Source organism: Lissotriton vulgaris, unplaced genomic scaffold (assembly GCF_964263255.1).
Source record: "Lissotriton vulgaris unplaced genomic scaffold, aLisVul1.2 SCAFFOLD_184, whole genome shotgun sequence".
In the NCBI taxonomy this organism is placed as follows: Eukaryota; Metazoa; Chordata; class Amphibia; order Caudata; family Salamandridae; genus Lissotriton; species Lissotriton vulgaris.
Window position 1 is genome coordinate 2,541,495 of NW_028248598.1, and position 24,040 is coordinate 2,565,534.

Below are 24,040 nucleotides of genomic sequence, written 5' to 3' on the forward strand. Positions count from 1 at the left end.
CTCTCCCAAGGAGGGTTTCCCCGTCGTCAACCTTGCTCTCTCGAAGGGTAGCTGTCCCATCTGCATGTCGACCTTTCGCAATGTTTACCAAAGTGGTTCGCCTACCTGATTTATCCTTCGCCCTACATTGCCAATGCCCGTTAACGTTGTCTGACACCTCCATACAGTTCTGGCTATTCAGCTAGCAGCAGATTGGTTGCTCTTCAGAATTGGTGCTTAATAGCTTGAATAGTCTGAAGATGACGCTTATGGTGTGGATAAGTGACAGTACTCTCAGAATTATTTCTGTAATTCACCCAAACTTTCATCACTCCTCGCTCAGTTGGAAGTTGCCAAAACCCATTTTTTAACTTTAGACACGCAAATATCAGGTTGTATATTATTAGATATGTTGAGTAGCCCATCGAGTCTGTTTGTGTTTTTCCTTTTGCTTTTCATGTTAAAAATGCGAACTCGAGCAGCGGAAAACCCAGAAAAAACGTGAGCAGGCGGACTACTCGCTTGTAAAAAGCTTTCTGAACTTCCTAGTCAACTGCTATTAAACGCGTAAAGTGTATACATGTTGTATGTGGTCGTTTTTAGGGTGTGCAGGCAAAAATGAGTATTGGGGTCTGCAGTGCTACACGGTGAGCTCTCCTAGATATCAAGTGTGTATGTTACTGTTTTAAACACATTTTTGGTCTGGCAATAATTGTCAGTATGGAACTAATTAAGTTCTATCAAGCCCTGTGTGTGGTGAGGAGGGCCCCTCAGTGTTACACATGCTTTTACGGATGTTTAGGGACCTTGTTGCTTCACTGCTGATTGGGCTCTGAGACGACCATCCTGCCTAGTTGCCTGTTGTGAATGGGTATAAACAATAAACGTCCGATTATGGTGCCGGTTGGACCTATCCCCCTCAAGAACACAAAGAACCTACTGATATTTTCTACCTGAAATAGACCATCTAATTTGGAAAGACCACCCTGTGTCCTTCCTGATTTTATTTTCACCCAGTCACTAATCTCAAACTTTTACTCCGTTCTCTCCATGCTCACATTTGTCCCCTTGCCTCCTACACCATTTCAACCTTTCAGCCATGCAGGGACCAATTTAGCACCAGGTAAGCATCACACATCTATTGAAATGGGGGTCGCAGTGTGTGGGGGGGCTCGCAGTGTGTGGGGGGGCTCGCTGTGTGTGGGGGGGCTCTGTGTGGGTGTGTGGGGGGCTCTGTGTGGGTGTGTGTGGAGGGCTCTGTGTGGCGGTGTGTGTGGGGGGCTTTGTGTGGCTGTGTGTGTGGGGGGGGCTCTGTGTGGGTGTGTGTGTGGGGGGGGCTCTGTGTGTGTGGGGGGCTCTGTGTGTGTGTGGGGGGGCTCTCTGTGGGTGTTTGTGTGTGTCATTTGCGAGAGATAAATCTAGTTGCATTGTAAATGACAATGCCATTTATTTATGTTTTTTAAAAAAACATAAATAAAAATAATGTCAAGAGCAATGCCAATAGCTCTAACTTTAACAAAGGCAAAGCCATTGCATTGTAAATGCTTGTTACACCTCTCTGCAACGTAGCTCTGTGGCGCTCATTGGAGGTACCTAGTAGGCTATTTTGACCTTAGGGACCCTTAGGATTGAAGGGGATTTAATCTCTCAACTTAGAACGGCCACAGGGCGGGTTTACACAGTGGTGAAGGTAGGGGTCGGGGCCTGACGTGATGTGTGCAAACACGCCCTGTGGTACGTTTTAAGTTGGAGAAAAATTCCACTTAAAACCTGAGGGACCATGGGGGCCAAGTAGCCCACCAGGTGCTTCCAGGAAGCGCGACTGCGCTGCATTGCAGAGAGGTGATGCAGGACCTGCCCCTTTTTACATCTCTCTGCTATGCAGCTCTGTGGCGCTTACTGGATGTACTACGAATTCCGATTTAGTCATCTGAATTCAGGAGAGACCTCAGTGCTACATCTTTGAGCTCAGTACTGATCCTGAAAAGTAATTCTAACCATACTTACAGTAACTTGAATTACCTTCTATAGGCTAACATTGACAGGTTTTACTTGGAAATTCTTCTAAGTGTGGAGTTTTGGAACTTTAAAATATTCACCTAAAATCATCCGAACAACGAATTCTGATTTACTCACCTGTTATCAGGAGAGAACCCAGTGCTGCATCTTTTAGCCCAACACTGACTCTGAAAAGTAATTCTAATCGTACTTACCAGTAACTTGTATTTTCTTCCATAGGTATCCATTGTCTGGTTTTCACCAGAAAAGTTTCTATTTTCACAAACTACAAATATTCCTAAAAAATCGCCTGTATGACTTAAACACATTCTATCAACTGTTTACAGGAGATGCACCAGTGGTGGATCCAGGATTCAACATTGAGTAAGAAAAAGTAATGATAACACTACTTACCTGCTAAGTGAATTTCCTTCCATAGGGTAACATTGACTGGTTTCACTTGGAAATTCTTCTAAGTGTGGAGTTTTGGAACTTTAAAATATTCATATAAAATCAGCAGGACTACGAATTCCGATGTACTCACTTGTTATCAGGAAAGACCAGAGTGCTGCATCTTTGAGCCCAGTACTGATCTTGAAAAGTAATTCTAACCGTACTTACCAGTAACTTGAATTTCCTTCCATGGGATATCATTGCCTGCTTTTTGCTGAAAAAGTTTATGTGGAGTTTTGGAACTTTAAAATATTCACCTTAAATCATCCGAACAACGAATTTCGATTTACTTACTTGTTATCAGGAGAGAACCCAGTGCTGCATCTTTTAGCCCAGCACTGACCCTGAAAAGTAATTCTAACCGTACTTACCAGTAACTTGTATTTCCTTCCATAGGAATCCATTGTCTGGTTTTCACCAGAAAAGTTTCTAAGTGTCTATTTTAACAAACTATTAATATTCCTCATAAATCGCCTGTATGACTTAAACACATTCTTTTAACTGTTTTTAGGAGATGCACCAGTGCTGGATCCACCACTGAGCAAGAAAAAGTAATGATAATACTACTTACCTGCTAAGTGAATTTCCTCCCATAGGATAACATTGGTGATTCTATGTGAAAAAATTTCTGTCAACTTTTAAAATACAATAATATTCCTTAAAAATCACTACTGTAACCAAAACGCTTTTACTCAACTGTTTACAGGAGATGTCCCAGGACTGAATCTAGGATCCAGTCATGTGGTTAGAAAAGTAATCCATAAAGTAACTAATTGCATTTAACTAGAAATTCACATTGAGCTCAATGTTGCATTGTGTTTGAAATTGTGTTGTCTATTGCAACAACTGTAACTACTGAACTTAAAAGATTATTGCCTATTTGCAAAGTATTTAAAATAAAGTAATTCTTTCTGAGAAAGTATATTTTGTAATGTAATGTATAATGTAATTTAAAAAATAAAATATCTAAAAATAAATAGTTTAAAAAAATGTAGTAAATCAGTATCAAAAAAATAAATATAACAAACAATACATTTAAAAATTGTAATTTACAAAACCTTGGAAATTCACTGAAAAACCCATAGGTTTCAGATATGTTATAGTTAGGAATTAGCATTTAAAAAATCTTAGAAATTCACTGAAAAAACCATAGGTTTCAGACATGTTATAGTTAGGAATTAGCATTTAAAAAACCTTGAAAATTCACAGAAAAAAACATAGGTTTCAGCGGTGTTATAGTTAGCTGGACATTTCACTCGTACAAAACCATTGAAATTCCTCCAACTCGCATGCCCGCAATCCACTGCTGATGATGCCACATATTACATGATTCATGGCATGGTCAGTGACATCATTGATGACATCACTGATGACATCATCCATGTGACAATCTGATACACCTCATCATACACTAGCATAACCTTTCAACACTCATTATAAAAGATGGAGTACCATATTTGAAACCATTGACACACCAATACAAGTTTCTACAAACCCACTCAGTGATTCCTACATCTACACACATCTAAACACTTACCTATGGACTCACTCATACATGCTAACAAAGATCAATAGAACATTATTAAGTATACGTATACACCTACATCGACATTACACACCACCACACATCCTATTCACTTATGCAGTCATCCTACTCACTTATACACACACTTGATCATACTTACATTTACTAAGCTACACACTTATACAAACACCACTTTATTTATTCATATAGATAGTAACTCATACTTAGTGTGTTATAAAATCACTATTACAAGTATACAGTTTTCGATACAGTCACTCATACAATCACTGAATTTTAAGTATGCTTATTTATAAACAACAACTGTCACATACGCTGCCTTTTATATTTCTACTTTGTTGGGCATGTATCATTGAGAAATATATTTACTCATCAGCACACCCATAAAGAGATTCACTCCCCCAAACGAGTGTTTCCATGTGCAGTCTTAACCTCATATACCTACTAAATCAACTATTTACAGATCTTTGGACAGTCACACACCTCCCACCCAACCACACACACATTTACTCTCCCATTCAAATAGTCACTTAACTAATTAATAACTAATACAGACTTTCACATAGCTAGTAACCAAGTTATGTAGAAGTTTGCACAACAAGAGATACAGTGAAACAGATATTCACAGTTTAATCACTATCCCATATATTTAGTGAGACACTTTAAATTAGTCACTTAGACAGCCAATCACAGTGCTACTAAATCCTCCATCCAGACACTTATACATCCACTCAGTCTTCAATGCAGATTGCTGTATATATAATACTTATTTAAATATCGAACCAAACCACATTCACTGGATGATGTCATCAGTGATGTCATTTGAGATTTCATCAGTGATGTCAGTGACCATGTCATGAATGATGTAATATGTGACATCATCAGTAGTGGATTGCGGGCGCGTGAGTTATAGTTAGTAGGAATTTCAATGGTTTTGCACGAGTGAAATGTCCAGCTAACTATAACACCCCTGAAACCTAAGGTTTTTTCAGTGAAAAAAATATATATATATATTATTTTTTTTCACTACAAAAAAAATTGTTACAGGGATGTTACAGTCAGGGTCAGATTTCACTCATACAATACCAGTGAAATTCAGCTGTTATAGTTAGCTGAGCCAACTCCTGTCCCCTCAGTGCACTGCTTATGACCTCATATATTATATCACTCATGACATGGTTAGTGACATCACTGATGACATCACAGATGACATCTCAAATTACATCACTGATTACATCATCCGGTGATTGTGATTGTTTTTTAAAAGTTTATGAGTATTACATCTATATACCAAGGTCTATTGGTGAATTGGTAGGTGTAAGAGTGCCTATTTGGATGATTCAGTGAGTGCATGCCTGATTGTATAAGTGAGTTATTGGGTGTTACAGTGAATGTATGGTTGCGTGACTGGTTGTGTGAATGTCTGTATCTGCCAGTTGGTGTCTAAGTGGCTGTAATGGTTGGTGAGTGTATATTTAAGTGGCTGTATGAGGTATTGATTGATTGATGGAGAACCTGTATGGGTGTCTGAGTGTCTGTTTTTGTAGCTGAAGGGGCGTGTGACTGCCTGCCTGGATGAGTCCATGGGTGAGTCAGTGTCTGTATGGGTTAGTGACTGTGTGTATGAGGGGATGTATGGGTGAGTGAGTGTGTGTATGGATGTGTAGGTGAGTGGATGTGTTAGTGGTATATTGGTGAGTAACTGGGTATGTGAAAGGCAGTATAGGTGAGTGATGAGGTATATAAGTGACTGTTTAGGTGAGTGAGTGAATGTGAAACTGGCTATATGGGTGAGTAAGGGCGTCGGTCAGTGATTGTATAGTTGAGTGAGTACATGTTAGTATTCAACTGAATACATGGATGTGTGTGTAACTGTATGGGTGAGTACGTGGGTGTGTTATTAACCCTATGGTTGACTGACCCAGTGTATGATTGGCTGTATGGGTGTATGTGCGCATATGTTAATGGCTGTTTTAGTGAGTGAGTCGGTGTATGAATGGCTGTATGGGTGAGTGAGTGGATGTGTATGCTGATCTATGAATCAGTGGGTAGCTGTGTAAGTGCTGGTATGAGTGTGTAAGTGGATTTGAGAATGGTATTGTGGAAGTTGGAATGGGTTTATGAAAGGTTACATGGGGTGTGAGTGGGTGCGTCAGAGATTCTGTGTCTTTGATGTCATTTGAGATGTCATCAATAATGTCATCAGTGATGTCATTGACCATGTCATCAGTGATGTAATATGTGAGGTCATAAGCAGTGCATTGCGGGGCATGAGTTATAATTAGCTCAGCTAACTATAACGGCTGAATTTCTCTGATTTTGTAAGAGTGAAATGTCCAACTAACTATAACGTCCCTGTAACCTTTGTTTTTTTCAGTGAATTTCGAAGGTTTTTTAAATGCTATTTCCTAACTAGAACCTTCCTGTAACCTTTCGTTTCATCAGTGAATTTCTAAGGTTTTTTCAATAGCAATCGCATTTGCAGCTTGGTGGAGAAAGGGGGTCTGGGCGTCCAACCAGCTCTCAAGAATCCCACTGTGTAGGACTTACAGTAGGTACCAGGAGGGCTTCTTGGCCCTCAAGGTCCTTCAGGAGTAAAGTGGGCTTCATGCCCCAACCAGTAGTACAACAAGAGTCGCGTTTGCAGAGTGAATGAGAAAGGGGCAGTGGACTCTAAAAACCTCTTAGCAATCCTGCTGTGTGGGACTTACTGGAGATAACAGGAGGGGTAGTTGGCCCCCAAGGACGTCTTCTTACCAACTCTCAGCAATACTGATCTGTGGGGCTTACTCAAGTTAATAGATGGTCTTGTTGGCCCCTAAGGTCCCTCAGCAGCCCAAGGGACTTAAACCCCAAACCAGGAGGAACGTTTGCAGAGTGGTGGAGAAAGGGGGTGGGACCTCCAGCGAGTTGGCAGCTTTTTTCCCTTTTTTTCTATCTTTTTAGTAGAGGGGGCAGCATGATCCCCTTTCCCCGGACGGTTTTGTGTCCTTGGATTCCATCTCCCGGGGCCTACATTTTTGATTTTTTCTTTTTAAAGAAAACACGTCACCCCTCCCCAGGTTGATTTCTGCCCCAGGGACCCCAATCCCTGGGGCCATTCCTTTTTACTTTTTATTCAATATTTTCTTTCAAGGGAGGGGGCAGAGAGGCCTCCTTCCTGGTTCATTTTGGCTGCAGTGACCTCATCCACCAGGGTGTGGCCACCTCGTTGGGGAATACGGGGTACGGGGGAGCCTGAAGGCCCAAGCAGTAACTGCCAGCTCCTTGCGTCCTGCAGTAACCAGTATTGCTTATAGGCACAGGGAGCTACTGATATGCAGCTCCCTGTCTGTAAAAGAAAAGTGTTCCGCTTTGAGCCAGCGAGAGCAAAATGCTCTTGCTTGCTCAAAGCGGAGCACTGTTTGCTATGGCATGGTGGGAACATAGCAAACTGCAACATCCTGATATTGGGCACCCCAGGACATTGCTGGGGCTGGCCCTGGGAGATGGAAGTTCCCAGGGCTATCTAGGGCTCTAGGCGGAACTACAACGGTATCTAATATTCTTCGAACCACCAGCTTTAGTTCTTGATTAATGAAAGCATTCTTGTGAAATGCTTTTGCTTTGGTACGTCTTGCGCCGGTCCAAGAATTTCACCTCTAGCGGCAGAATACGAATGCCCCAGGCAAATCCTCAAAATCATGGCCCCAGTTCCGAAAGTCAATAAAATAGAACCAGAGTATTCAGGCTACTGGACTGCTTTTAACACTCGAATTATTTTCACGTAAACTCTTCAGAGCCCAAAGACACTCAGTCTAGAGCATCAAGGCGGCACCGAGAGGCAGGGGCTGGGATAGGCCGTAGATCATCTCATGGTGGACCACCAGCTCAATCCCAAGATCCAACTACAAGCTTTTTCACTGCAGCAACTTTAATATATGCTGTAGGAGCTGGAATTACCTTGACTGCTTGGACTAGACCTGCCCTCCAATTGATCCTCGTTAAAGGATTTAAAGTGTACTCTTTCCAATTACAGGCCCTCGAAAGAGTCTTGTATTGTTATTTTTCATCACGATTATCCCAAATCGGGAGTGGGTAATTTGCGTGCCTGCTTCTTTCATTCGATCTTGTAGCCCTTTATGAGGCTCCCTCTCCAGAATCAAACCCCGATTCCCTGTTACCAGTGGTCACCATGGTAGGCACAGAAAGTACCATTGATAGTTGATAGGGCAGACTTTCGAATGTCTCGTCGCCATCACAGGGACGTGCGATTGGCCTGATGTTATCTAGAGTTACCAAAACAGACAGGCAAGACCGGATTGGTCTTGGTCTGATAAATGCATGCATCCCGGATGCATGCATGCTAATCGGCATATATTAGCTCTAGAATTACCACAGTTTCCAAGTAACAGATGGAGTGATCAAAGGAAACACAATTGATTTCATGAGCCATTCGTAGTTTCACTGTTCCGGCCATGTGTACTTACATGTGCATGGCTTAATCTTTGATACAAGCAGATGCTACTAGTTGGATCAACCAGGTAGCCTCTCCTGCTGTACGGGTTGTTGGGGGCCTCATGCCCGTCCCCCAACTGACCTTCACATCCCTCAGGATCCTGCTAGGGAAGCTCACCCTCCTGGGGGGCTTGCTGGTAGGACAGGTGCGGTCACACTGGCACTGGCAGAGAGAGGCGGGCTGATGTGCAGCCTCAGCGAGACACAGGTTTGTCAGCCTGGGTGGCTAAGGATACCCCACGGAACAACCGAGATGCTGGTGAAATGCGCTAGGCGGTGGAGGGCATTGGCATGGTGTACAGAGGCCAGGACCGCTAGTCAGAATATGGGACCTGGCGCATCCACTGGGGGGACACAAGCTGACAAGGCTGCTCGGCCTTCTGCCTGCTGAGTAGAATCTCCACAAGTAGCAGGCCCTTGAGTCAGATGGTCCCTGGCAGGGAGGAAGCTCTTTACTTGAAACATCAGACGAGGCTGGCCAAGGCTGGCCAAGGCTGGCCAAGCAGTCTATCTGAAAACAGACCAAGCATGCCCAATCAATCATATATTAGGGTGCTGGCTTGGACATTGGATGGACTGCATGACGGGGACTAAGGGTGGGCGTAAAATCCATTTCACGGGCGAATTTGCGGATTTTCTGCTATTTCGCGATCCGCGAATCTCGCGAAATTGCGGTAAAATCCGCGAATCAGCGGGGACGAATTTTCAGCCAAGCAAGGGTTACAGCAGCAGGTGCAAAAGTTGTACCTAATTTCTTTGTAACCTTTTACAAAAGGATTACAAACAAATTAACTTCAACTTGGACACCTGCTGCTAATTGCTTCCTGGCGCCTCATTGCCTACTTGCAACTATTCTGTGACCCTGCTCTGACCCTTGAAGCAGGGTCAGAGAATAGTTACAAGTAGGCAACGAGGCACCTTTCCAAGGAATTAAACCTCATCAGGAAGCACTTACAGATATAAAAAACTGGAAGAAGGGAGAGGATGGCAAATACACCCATTTTGAGTTGTCAGGAGGGGTTAAACTAAAAGAGACCTTTACAGCACAATTTTCATATGCATTTTGCTAAAAATAAAAAGCTGTATGTTCTGTAGGGGCAACTCAGGAATCTGGCCCTTCAGAGATCCGGCCTCTCTTTCTTTCTCTCGTTCTCTCTCTCCCTCTCTTTCTCTATCTATCTATCTATCTATCTATCTATCTATCTATCTATCTATCTATCTATCTATCTATCTATCTATCTATCTCTCCCTCTCCCATAAACGACTGCCCACCAGGGCCCCGGTCAAAAACTTCTGAACCCAGCCAAGCAGGGGAAGCCTCCCTGCACTCCGTTTGGAACTTACGAACACATCCAGGCACGGGAAGCCTCCCAGGCTCCAAAGGACCACTGTCCCAGGCCCTTGAAAGTGCAGCAGGCTGGAGGCTGGAGTCCAGGGTGGGAGGGCCAGATGCCAGGTGGGAGGGGCTCTGGGGCCTAGTCAGAGCTCCTGGACCCTGCCACGCAGGGGAGGCCTCCCTAGGTCCATGGGACCCTTTCCCAGGCGCTCTGCAATGCAGCTGGCAGGGAGATGGAGACTAGGATGAGGGGACCCGCCACCCCAGGGCCTACAGGTGCCCCAAACACGGGACATCTGGACACTTGCTGAGAACCATTGGACCTTGCGTGATCTAGAGGAAGAATAACCCCCTTTCTTGTAATCAGTGTGCACCAAGTGATAGAGGAGACCAAAGGCACAGACACACCTGGCCTCCCGGCACCCTGGCTGGGCTCAAGGAAGCAAATTAGCTCTTATCCAGGACTTCTGGGCAGTCCGGCCATCTGGTCGCCCTGTAGGAAAGCATTGCATACGACCAGATGGCCAGGCTCAGGGAACCCTGCCTCTGGGTGCTCGGAGCCCCAGCTTGGCCTCAAGCAGAGGGCTGAGAGAGGGGCACTGACGGAGCTCTGACCCAGGGCCCAAGGGCACCTTAACACGCAGGCAAAGCAGAGTATCAGATGGTCAAGGACAAAGGCAGAGGACCCAGGCCACAAGACCAAAGTCCAAGGCACCAGGACCCAGATTCAAGACCTAGGATTCAGACTCCAGGACGCAGTCGTCAGGACCCAGGCTCTGGGTTCCAGGTATGAGGCCCCAGTACCCTGGCCCCAAAACTCATGACCCAGAATCCAGTCCCCAGGAGCACCGTTCCGGGGCCTTAGCGGTGTAACAGGCCCGAGGACAGAAGCCTGGTCGGAGCTCGTATACCCGACCACACAGGGAAGCCTCCCTTGGCCAGGACAATTGTTATTAGCACTTGTTCTACCATTTTTGTTCCCTTAGATTTTGGACTCTAGCTTAGTCAACACCTTGGGAAACCTATCCCACCTAGGGTTATCCAAAGTGGGCTGACTTGTGTGGCTCTGACCACGTTGTATTACCCAGAATCCCTTGCAAACCTCAAACTTTGACTATAAAAACATATTTTCCTCACATTTCTGTGATGAAAACTTCTGTAATCTGCAGTCCGCCACTCACTTCCTTCCACCCGGCATTCCCCCAAGTCTCCCGATACAAATGATACCTCACTTGTGTGGGTCGACCAAGTGCCCGCAATAGGAAATTGTCCAAAACACAACATAGACGCAGTGCATTTTTTTACTGAAATCAGACCTTTTTTCCAATGAGCCAATTAGCTCATTTCACTTTTAATGTAATGATGTCAGCGTGCCATGGGTGATGACTGTCTTTACACTAAAAAAAAAAGCCTCTGGCAGCAGGGGATGCTCTTATCATGCTCCAGAGGCTGAACAAAAAAAGCAAGGCAGGAAGGGAGCTTGTAGGCCATTAGCTAGGTCCCCGAGGGCACATTCTGAGCATAAATATGGCATTCAGACCTCAGATCACATCTGGACTGGAGAAATGACTGAAGAAGGACTGCCATGCTCTTCCGGATCTGACAAGAGGCTGCACTGAAAACTGGACTACACCTGCTGTTCCTTAAGCTAGCAAAGAGAGGAGTGTGCCTCTGGTGCCTGGCTCCAGGAAAAGTTGCTACTGAGCCCTAGACAGAAGAAGAGACTCCAAAGGTCAAACTGTCTGACTCCCTTTTCCTAGCTACAGGACCCCAAGAAGCTGCAGTTGTCCGTAAGGGGGGCGTGGCCGACGAGATGGCTGATAGGACAGGCGGCTCAGAGCTCCGTCCCATCACTACATAAATCCTGCATTAACCTGCTGTGCTGCTAGGCCCCCGCATCGCCTAATGACAGTGCCCCCAGCAGTGTCTCCCCTGAGCCAGAATCGCCCCTCGGAGCACAAGCAAGTGGGCGAGAGGATCGTCGGAATTCAGTGCAGACCCAAGGCATGGCCGCCATCTTGCGGGACGCAGAGGCGCTCGTGATCTGTGCTGGGAATCCAAAGCGAGAGGCCTCCCCGGCTGGAACACATCAGAAGACCAGAAATATCACAGCAATGGCCTCATAGGTCAGAGGCTAGAAACTGATGGTCACGGAATGCAGAGTGGCTACGGTCGAAAATAAGAGAGGCCATGAGAGGTTATACGTGAGGTGAGAGTAGTCCTGCTGAGAGGCCCTGCCGGTGCCAGTGCGTGTTGGATCACCAGCGCCTATCCCATACCGGACGTTCTACATTATCGGGAGGGGCCTGGATTCCCGGATTAGACTGACTGTGGGGCACCCATGAGACATTTCACAGTGCTCAGAGGCCCCACCAACCGGGAAAATGCTCGTAGAGGAGCTGGCCTAGGATTTGGGGCCTTCTGAGTCAGAGAGAGGTGGAGGCCCGGTGGCGGGGAAGGAAAGGTGGACTGGTCTGTGGTGGTCCACATCTCCTGGACGTGGTCTGGAGATGCCTGCAGCTGGAACAAACAGTTGAACTCTTCATAAGTGTCCCAGTGGGGATCTGTGCGGTAGAGGCACTGGAGTGCTGAAAGTGGAATGCATCTTGGGACCTACAAGTATTTATCAGCCCTGAGGCGGCTGGACAGTGTGAAGGGCCAAGGCATTAGAGTGCAGTCCAATAAGATATCGAACTATGTGCAGCCCCTTCCCCACTGCTCTGAGCATCGGAACACGCGGAATGATGAGGAAGTGGAGGGGGTGGGGGGAAGACAGGATCCCTCCCTGAATTATATTCTGGTGGCCGTGTGGACTGCAAGGGATGAGATGGTGACCAGGATCGATGCAGGTGCGATCAATGTTAACCTCCTTCACTGTGACCGGCATAAGGTCTCAGATAGTGTCACCACGATGGAACAAAATGTGGATGCCCTTCAGACAGAAGTCCAATCCCTGTGGGACATGGTCATAGCTCTGCAGAGGAAGACTATCAAGCTGGATGAGCATGCTGAAGATCAGGAGGGGTGCTCACAAAGGAATAACCTAAGATTCATGGGTTTTCCGGAGCGGACGGAGGGGCCCTCTGCGGAAATTGTTTCTGGAGGACTGGATAACAAAAGTGCTAGCTGCAGGCAAACAATCCCAGTTCTTTAATATTGAGAGGGCCCATAGGTCACTAGTCCCTCCTCCATGCCCGGGGGGCCACCAAGAGCCATCATTGCAAGATTCTTCAACTATAGCGACCGCGATATGCACCTGCTATCCACCCGTACTAAGCCGAATCTACAATATGAGATATGCATTGAAGTGGTCCCAGTGTATTAGCGACTTTCTCATAGAAGGGAAAAACACAAATAGAGAACATATTCAACAGTTACAAAATGAAGGCAAAAGAACAGTAATTTTTGAACAATGTTATTTAATCACATTGGGAATAAGCTTTTCATATAGGTAGGAATTCATGGGAAAACAGGCTAAAAAGGAAATCAAATTCACATTAGTGGTGCCCAAAGAAAAGCGAGGGAGTGTAAGATGGTAAGTGATGGGAAAGAAAGTTTGGTGGTGGTGACACAATATCACAAACAGTTCAGTTATATGTTGATTATATACCGGATAGCCACAATCTAAACATTTATACACATATTTGCCATATAACACATGAGGTCACAGTTTATTTATGACTTTTGATCGGGTATTGGCAGTTGTTGTAAAGTCGACGTTTCTACCCCTTTTCCTGTAGGTATCTTGAACCTTACTAATGGGGTCTTCTTCGGGACTAGAGTGGAGTGGTAGGGGCTGGGGACACCTAAAAGAGAAGGACGCTGTATCAGTACCTGATTTAAAAATAAAAAGGAAAACGTCCCAGGCGTCTGGGCAAGGTTAATAAATATTACCATGAGTGTAGTGGCGGGGAGGGGAGGGTATTTCTCTCACATTCCAATTGTGGAGAATAAAGGGGCTCCAAGGCTCTCATATAAAGTGTAACGGTAGGAGTGAGGCGTCACCTGTGTGATAAAGGTGACCATTAGCCAACCTAATTCGGCAACCAATCAAAGGTAATTCTTTGCATTGATATGAAACAAGTGCACTTACTGAATGTGCAACTGCAGTGTGCACAGGTGCATCCTTATTAAGAGATTCCTTCTCACTTGGGCAGGATAGTCTTGAAGAATCAATGTAAGTGAATTACGATCCTGAGTTAATCATAGGAATGGACGTAATGAATCTAAAGATGAGCAGAAAGGAAAAACCAGCTAAGAAGACCAAATCAAAAATGGAATCCGGTTGGTGTTCTGAAGTTAACAAAAGTGGCATGCACCCACAGGGATGATTTAAAAAGGGGTGGGTCAAGTGTCACTAGTGTATGCGAGGCAGAACAGGCTGGTTAAATGACGTCCTACATTATACTGGCAGGTGGCGCATACAGGTTGGTTAATCAGCTCACTTTGGAGCGGGCTGGGTGGCAAAAGTGAAATACAGCTGGCACGCACAAAGGAGGGGTGTCGTTTCTTAAGTATGTATGTAGGTGGGTGGTCTCTCAAAGCAATCTGAAGTTGTGCTCATTACCGTTGGCGATCGCTCAAATGGATGACAAATAGATACATCAGTGGGTGATTTAGCAAAAGAACCGACATTAAAAACATGAGTGGCTCGGTTGACAGGAATCGGGTGAATTAAAAAACGGCCTAGACAAAGCGGTTATTGTGCCCTTATGACCCAGGTTGGCGGAAAAAAATCAACTAAAGGTACTAGCGTGAAAGTGCCTAACTCCACGGCGTTGTCGTGTCAGAGAGAAAATAATTATGCGGTTCTCTAGCACAAAAGCACAGCGGCAGTGACACATTGGTCACGAGATTGAATTCAACTCAAGGTACTAGCGTGAAAGTGCCTAAATCCACGGCGCCATCGTGTCAGAGAAAATACAGTTCTTCGGTTCTCTAGCAAAAAAAGCAAAGCTGCAGTGAAGGCTTACCCACTCTGCAGCTGGACAGCGTCTCTGGAGGCAGCCAGTGCTCGGCGTACTGCTGTTTAATACACTTGGGGAGCTACGCTTCAGGTGTGCACGCGATCATTGAGCGTGACGCGTCTGCCACGAAACGAAAGTGAAAAAAGACTGAAACCCCAATTGACGAGGGCCTATTGTGTCGGTTGGAAAAAGAAAGCATCAGAGCAATGGTATTAATATGCCATAACTAGGGGTGCGGTTGGAGGGAAATGAGCATATCACGCTCATGCATCTATAAAGGATATAGATCTAAATGAAAGTACATAATCAAAAAAAAAAAACATTGGTGATATCGGTGCAGAGATCACAAAATTCATTGGTAATATCGGTGCACAAATCAAAAGCTTGGTATAACGTTGGGATGAATAAAAAGTATAGAAATGATTTTGAGGCATGAGTTATTACATTACATTAAGCATTATGTAACATTTCAGAAATGACACACCATCTCTTATCTTAAAACGGAACACTCGTCTATTGTACCAGAGTCAGAGTCATACATAATTATTCGTATGTTACCAATCAGTGGTTTTGCTGCTCAAAACAGGCAATAGAAACATAACGTTTGTAAATAAAACAAGATTCATCGGTCAAATGGGTTGGAGAGAGCAATTTTGAGACAGATACTGGTAGCCGGCATTTTGGGCAGCGATGACAATTATATTTGTATGCAAGGTATCGATGACCAATTAGTACAGGGTTGTATAGTGGCTTGTAGGCAACATATGGGGATAGAGTAGTAGTCTGGTGGAACCAAACGCAACGTCTGAGGAGTCAATTATCGACTTAGACATGCCAGTTGGGCATTACTGGTGTCCTGTTCATTGAGCCTGTTAGTAATGGAGTCCAATGTTATCATCCATTTGGATTCCCTTACATTCAAAATGGAGCCGATGTCTCCACCTCTTGGACCCAACTCTGCTTTTTCCAGAAAAAGCGATTTTATTTGGTCTGGAGTGTGACATTGATTGACAAAGTGTTTGACGAGGGGCGCTCCCTGCACCTGGCATCGTATCCTGCTTTGATGCTGAAGTATCCTCACCTTGACCTTCTGCTGGGTTTGGCCCACGTACAGTAGGCCACAAGAGCAAACAATTCTGTAGATCACGTTTATAGAATTACAGTTGGTGATTCCCTGTAAGTCAGTTATATGATCATTATGTGTGAAGGTTTTCGTCTGTACCGTGGTTGCACACGCCTTACATTGACTGCATTTGTGGTGGCCTTTTATTGGTGGCAGATTCCACATGGACTGGATTGTAGGATTCTTTTCTGTAGCTAGGAATGAGTGAACCACGTGCTCTTTGATGCTTTTAGCTTTTGGGGAAGCATGCATGGGCGGCTCTGGTTGTTTGATGTCATCAGTCACAAGACCCCAGTGTTTATGGATCACTTTCTTTATTGCATTGCTCTTTGTTGAAAAAGTAGTCACACGGATTAGCCTTTTCACAGAAGGATCTTGTCTATTTCTCGGGGTTAGTAGATCATCTCGCAGGTTGAACCACGCCCTCTTTTGCGCTCTCCTGATCATTCTTCTTGGGTAACCCCTGGCCATGAGTCTGGCACCTAGAACATCCGATTCTTTCATATAGTCTGTTTTCTTGGAGCGATTCCTCTTAATCCGCAAGAATTAGCCACCTGGGAGGTTTTCTTGCAATGCCCTCGGATGATGGTTGCTGTACCTCAATAGCGAATTGCATTCCGTAGGTTTGCTGTAGAGAGTAGTGTACAGTTCATAGTTATCATAATAGATCTTAATGTCCAGAAATGCGATTTCAGTAGGGTCTGACTGCTTAGTAAATTTGATGTCTGGGTCACATCGGTTAAGCCAATCATAGAAGAGACCAAGCTCGATTTCTTTTCCAGTCCATATCATCCAGATATCATCTATCTTCTCCATAGATCTATCCTCTGTCACTGTGGGTTGTTGGAGAAAATGAAAGATTGTTCAAAATAGTCCATATAGATAATGGCCAGATCTGGGGTGAAGGCAGCCCCCATCGCCACACCCTTAGTCTGAATAGAGTAGTGACCTTTAAAGAAAAAGATATTCTTCTTCATTGCTATTGTTAGCAAGTCAATGATGAAACTAGTGGGCACTTCCACGGGTGCTGGGCGCCTGTCAAGATAGTTCGCTATGACATCCAGTGCTGGGTCTTGCGGGATACTTGTGTATAGGGAGACCACATCGCAGGTTACTAGCAATTGTTCAGCTGGATTATATGGACGTTCGTCGATCAGTGTTATAGCTTGCATTGTGTCCCTTAGGTACGCCATTGTATTCTCTGCTATAGGCTTGAGAAAGAAGTCAATGTATTTGCAGAGAGGTTCCAGCAGAGATCCACAGCCGGACACTATCGGCCTACAGGGAGGGTTGGACATATCCTTGTGGATCTGTGGTAACGTATAGATTGTGGGTAAGTGTGGGTGTAGTTGATTTAAGTATTCGAACTCCAGTTTGCTCAGAAAACCCAGTTCTAAAGCCGCAGAAGTAAGATTCAAGATTTAGTGGTCAAATCCTTTGAGGGGTCAGTTCGTAGTTGGGCATAGCTAATGCCATCCAGCAGTTGTCTTTGGATTTCTAGCTTATAAGCTGATTTGTCCTGGACCACAATCGCTCCACCTCAAAATCATTTCTATACTCTTTACTTATCCCAACGTTATACCAAGCTTGTGATTTGTGCACCGATATTCCTAATGAATTTTGTGACCTCTGCACCAATATCACCAATGTGTTTTTTTTTTATTATGTACTTTCATTTAGATCTACATCCTTTATAGATGCATGAGTGTGATATGCTCATTTCCCTCCAACCGCATCCCTAGTTATGGTATATTAATACCATTGCTCTGATGCTTTTTTTCTCCAACCGACACAATAGGCCCTCGTCAATTGGGGTTCCAGCTCAATGATCGCGTGCACGCCTGAAGCATAGCTCTCCAAGTGTATTAAACAGCAGTACGCCGAGCACTGGCTGCCTCCAGAGACACTGTCCAGCTGCAGAATGGGTAAGCCTTCACTGCCGCTTTGCTTTTTTGCTAGAGAACCGAATAACTGTATTTTCTCTGACACGATGGCGCCGTGGATTTAGGCACTTTCACGCAAGTACCTTGAGTCGAATTCAATCTTGTGACCGATATGTCACTGCCGCTGTGCTTTTGTGCTAGAGAACCGCATAATTATTTTCTCTCTGACACGACGCCGCTGTGGATTTAGGCACTTTCACGCTAGTACCTTTAGTCGATTTCAATCCTGTGACCGATGTGTTTCCGCCAACCTGGGTCATAAGGGCACAATAATCGCTTTGTCTAGGCCGTTTTTTAATTCGCCCGATTCATGTCAACCGAGCCACTCGTTTTTTAATGTCGGTTCTTTTGCTAAATCACCCGCTCATGAATCTATTTGTCATCCATTTGAGCGATTGCCTTGTGAGACCACCCACCTACATACATACTTAAGAAACGACACACCTCCTTTATACGTGCCAACTGTATTTCACTTTTGCCACACAGCCCGCTCCAAGTGAGCTGATTAACCAACCTGTATGCGCCGCCCGCCAGTATAATGTAGGACGTCATTTAACCCGCGTGTTCTGCCTCGCATACACCAGTGATGCTTGACCCACCCCTTTTTAAAATCCCTGTGAGTGCATGCCACTTTCGTTAACTTCCGAGCACCAACCGGATTCCGTTTTTGATTTGGTCTTCTTAGCTGGTTTTTCCTTTCATTACGTCCCTTCCTATGATTAATTCCGGATCGTAATTCACTTACATTGATTCTTCAAGACTATCCTGCCCAAGTGAGAAGGAATCGCTTAATAAGGATGCACATGTGCACACTGCAGTTGCACATTCAGTAAGTGCACTTGTTTCATATCAATGCGAAGAATTACCTTTGATTGCTTGCCGAATTAGGTTGGCTAATGGTCACCTTTATCACACAGGTGACGCCTCACTCTTACCGTTACACTTTATCTGAGAGCCTTGGAGCCCCTTTATTCTCCATGATTGGAATGTGAGAGAAAGACCCTCCCTTCCCCGCTGCTACACTCATGGTAATATTTATTAACCTTGCCCAGACCCCTGGGACTTTTTCCTTTTTATTTTTAAATCAGGTACTGATACACCGTCCTTCTCTTTTAGGTGTCCCCAGCCGCTACCACTCCACTCTAGTCCTGATGAAGACCCCATTAGTAAGGTTCAAGATACCTACAGGAAAAGGGGTCGAAACGTCGACTTTACAACACCTGCCAATACCCGATCAACAGTGATAAATAAACTGTGAACTCATGTATTATATGGCCAATATGTGTATAAATGTTTAGATTGTGGCTATCCGGTATATAATCAACATATACCTGAACTGTTTGTGATTAAGTGTCACCACCACAAAACTTTCTTTCCCATCACTTACCATCTTACACTCCCTCCCTTTTCTTTGGGCAGCACTTATGTGAATTTGATACCCTTTTTAGGCTGTTTTCCCATGAATTTCTACCTATTTGAAAAGCTTATTCCTAATATGATTAAATAACATTGATCGAAAATTACTGTTATTTTGCCTTCATTTTGTAACTGTTGAATATTTTCTCTTTTTGTGTTTTTCCCTTCTATGAGAAAGTCGCTAATACACTGGGACCACTTCAATGCATATCGTCTAGTACCCAGGTCCCAGTGATTCCGGGTTCACCCTTTTCTTCTAACTCTACATTATGAGACACATTACATTACAATTTTCACAGACTATACACAGAGAGTGCAGGACCAACAATGCACATTATAGCCTTTATCTGGCCAAGCTCAGAATTGAGCACAAAGGCAGGGCATTGTTCTTCGGCTCGGCGGAAGAGGAATCAGAATGGATAGATACCACAGGAGATCGAGGGTCTTGATGACAGCACCAGATGCAATCAGAACCACCCGTGGACTCCATGGATCGAGTGGGACGGCAACACAGAAGATCTGGAGGCCAGCAGCCTGGAAGGGTTCAAGTGTGTGAGGACGGCAGCTTGCAGGTTGTGGAAGGGTCACCGTACTCTGAACTGAACGCGTTGGAGGTTACTCCAGCTACGAATATTGACTGAACCTTAAGGAGAGGATGGGAGAGCTAGCTCGGGGTTTTGAACACACAGATAAGTCACTTTACGTAATCATTGCAAGAATGTCTGTAAATTCATTTTTTCTATCTTTATGACATTGGGCGAGAGACACATTATGCTTATGTGCCGCGGGTGGTGGGGGGGTCACGCTCCTCATTAGAGGCTGGGTCCTGGTTCAGGAGCTGGAGGCATTGCCCTCGCACCGGAGCAGGGGCACAGTCACTTGAATGTCACTTATACGAATGGTCCTGTTCAGCACCTGACCCAGCAGGTTTTGGCATGGGTATTGTCGTGGTAGGTATTGCTGCAGAACCTTAATGCATTTATGAAGAATCCTGAGGGATATGGCTTAGGGAGGGGGATGGCATTGTTCACTTGCCGTGATAGTGGGAGGAATAGGCTTATTGCCCTGCCCAGTAGGAGGGGAGGGGGTTTGGGTGTTCTGATTGTTTTGTGTATGCAATATGATTATTGGGGAAGTTCAGGAATTACATGTCTTGGTCGTAATACACTACAGTGCTCTCAGGCCAACAGTGCCTTAGCTGAATGAGAACATAAGTGGGATGCCAACTGCCTGTATTCATGGCTCCCTCCCTGACAAAACTCCTTACCTGGATCATAAGGGGGATGGCAATGTTGGAAAAGCAGAGACGGGTGTACTCCTACTTACAGCGGCATAAAATATCGATAGCAGATTTGCAGGAGACACACGTTTGGGGGGACGAGCTGCCCTCCATTAAACGCAGGTGGCAAGGGCAGTTATATGCCACTTCATTCTCTGGATTTGCATGGGGCATTAATCTGGGTGGCCCCAGGGACACCCTTTCAGCATCTGCACCACGTGTTGGATCCTGAGGGTCAATATTTAATCCTACACGGCAGGCTGCATGGTCAGGAGCTGTGTTTTATTAATGTGTATGCCCCTAATTCAGACGCTCATAGTTTTTTCTAAGACGTGCTCACAGCGGCGTCCCCCTAACTGGGTAGGGACATAGTACTTTTCTGGAATGTTAATTGTGTAATGGACGGGACACTGGACAGTGAACCCCCTAGGGTGAATACTAAGCCTGGCATGACCGGGGCTTTGATAGACGTAATGAGGGGAATAGGACTCTTGGACGCCTGGACAAATGCTCATTGATCCCCTGGCTTAATTATGTGGTGACAACCTTTAGGGACATATTTAATGTGAACATCCAGGATAACCCGGATAGGGCATTTGACATCACCAAGAAAGAGATTAAAATTATCTACGTGGGGAAAAAAGCCCAAGCACGTAAAGACACTAATAGGCAGTCACCAATCTCCAAGTTTTATTACTCCAATGTGGTCAGTACTGGCTTCCAAAAATACCTAACTGTGGTCACAAGATCATCCCACCGGTTTGTCCTTACTAGACTAAGATTAGGTATTGTACATTATTTGGTGGCATTCCCCTGTATAAAAAAATACCCCTCTGCACCATGTCCTTGTGATGGGGTCACGAAACAGAGCTCTACACACTTTTTGCTCATTTATGATTTATATCTGCATTATCGCATTGCTTACCTTAAACCGCTATTTTTAAATAATTCTGTATCAACTATAAAATCTGCAATGAGTTTGCTACTCTCGTTAGAAGAGCCCGACATATGCTTTTTTACAGCTACTTATATCTTGAAATCAATTGCTGCTAGGAAAAGCATGGTCTTTTAAAATTTATTGTTGTTTGCTGCTATATTAACTTGAGTTGAACCCGCTTTTCCAAAGAATGTCCTTAACCTGCTCTTCTTTCTTTCTTTTTAACAAATGTGATACATTAGAGTAAACATTCTTATGGATTGCTTATGTTAAATATTTTGCTATGTGCTTTTATGATTGTTTTTTTTATAATAATCGAATAAAGATCTTGAACTGAACTGAACTGACTCTTGGAAACATGGAGGGTCAGGCACCCGGATGCTAGGATGTTTTCTTGCCACACCCCGGCAACAAATACATTCAGCAGACTGGACCAGTTCCTCCTGTTGCCAATGCTGATGCTTTGAGTGGAGGAGATAGTGTATCTACCAAGGCATAACTTGGATCACTCCCCACTGCTTTTGACCCTGGGTACTGCCAGACCCAGGGCAGTGATCCCCATGTGGCATCTTCAGACAGAGGCACTAACTGACCCGCCTTTTGCAGGGAAGCTGTAGGAAGAGATCTCTAATTATTTTGCGAGAAACTGGGGAACCACGTCCTCGAGGGGTATAGAATGGGTAGCAATGAAAGGGGTGGTGCGTGGGTTTTATCTTAGCACGACTTATGAGGTACGGAAGCAGCTCAATAGGGATATCCAGGTACTAGAGAAAAGGCTGGATGAGTTGGAGGCGGGGTTACCAGAGGCCCCAGACTGATTGAATGAGTGTAGGGAGGCACGGGAGGACCTGCTTGCGACGTTGCATAGACTTGAAAAGTTCCATTACATCACTTACCGACAGCGATTACACACGGAAGTCGATTCTTCAGGGGTACTTCTTGTTAGATTGAATCACAATGAGTTGCCGGTGGCCCCTATTGTGCAGATGTAAACAGCTGATGGCCACACTATATATAGCCAGCAGATGATTTTAGACACTTTGGCGGACCACCTAGCTAGCGTATACGCGGGACTCCCGACCTCGGTCCTAGACGAGATGATAGGTCTTCTCACTGCCCTGAACCTGCCTTGCTTAGATAATGAGCCCAGCCAACTGCTGGATACCCCGATCTCAAAGGAGGAAATATTAGGGGGTATCAAATCCTGGAAAGCTGTGAAGAGCCCCGAGAGCGAAGGCCTTCCAGCCGAGTTTTAGAAGAAATTTGCACCCACATTGGTGGATCGCCTCCTTGAGATGTATAATGAGGCATTCCAAAGTCAGGCACTCCCGCCTGACTTTGGAAGCTATAGTGGTTATGCTTCCCAAGGCGGATAGGGGACATCCAGCTCCCGGGGTCATACAGACCCATATCATTGTTGAGCATTGACATGAACGTCCTCAGCGGCATCATGGTGGCACGATTACAACCATATATGCAGCGCATAAATAACCCTGATCAGGCAGGGTTTATCCCTAGGCATAGTACGGCTCATATTATTAGGCGGCTGGCCCAAATGTGTGGCACGCACCAGTACTTCAACAGGAGGAGTGTGCCTTGGGACTGTTAGATATCAAACAAGTGTTTGATTCCATGGGGTGGGTATATATGTGAGAAGTGCTGAGGATAATGGGGTGGGGGTACGATTCTTGAAGTGGGTGCAGTTGTTATACTTGGCGCCCAGTGCCAGGATCAGAGTGGGGAGGTTAGTATCCCTGGCCTTTAGATTGCAGCGTGGCACTAGACAAGGCTGCCCCTTATCGCCACTGTTATGTGCTATGGCAATGGAGCCACTGGCAGCGAGTCTGCAGAGAGAGATGGAGGCATTTGGGATTATATTTGGCTAGACCAACATCAGTGTATGTCCGAGACCCTGCCTGGGCGATGACAACTCTGGTGGATGCACTGGATAAATGTGGGTGCGTGTCGGGACTAAGGATCAATGTAGGGAAATCTAAACTTGTCCCACTGGGAAGATTGGCTTCACTCCCCTATTGGGGAACTCCCGGAGGTGGGGCTCCCATGGGCGAGGACTGTACCCCGATATCTGGGGATTCAATTGGCGGAAACGGCTTATTAATTTTTGGTGCTCAACATAGAGTGGTAGAGGTATTACGTGGATCGGTGCGCTTCTGGCGGGAGCTGCCTCTCTCATTAATGGGGAGGATTGCTCTAATTATAATGGTTGTCCTACCGAGATGTCCGTACGTGATGCAGCATTTTTTCTTTAGGATCCCTAGGTATTTCTTTATATCATTGGATAGACTAATCACAGACCTACTATAGGGGCCCAGACTTAAATGGGTCAGTCTGGCCACTCTGGAGAGAACCTGGCTGAATGGGGGCTTGTAAGTCCCATGCCTTGAGTTTTATTATGCAGCCTAACAGCTACAGCATGTAGTGCATTGGTTGGACAGAGATGACTTCAAAATTTAAAAATATATTTCCTTGACAAGTTTCTCCTTAGTATATCAGATTATATCACAGTATTGAAGTGATTTATTAAAAGTGATAGCTTTTAGAAACATGC

General features: G+C 45.1%; 1 protein-coding gene and 1 pseudogene across 1 annotated transcript in view; both read right to left on the minus strand.

Annotated features, from left to right (window-relative positions):
* LOC147663990 (interleukin-18-like) overlaps nt 1-24,040 on the minus strand; it is a 252,951-nt gene that overhangs the window by 114,899 nt on the left and 114,012 nt on the right. The window lies entirely within an intron of this gene.
* LOC147663991 (18S ribosomal RNA) lies at nt 7,415-8,499 on the minus strand (annotated as a pseudogene).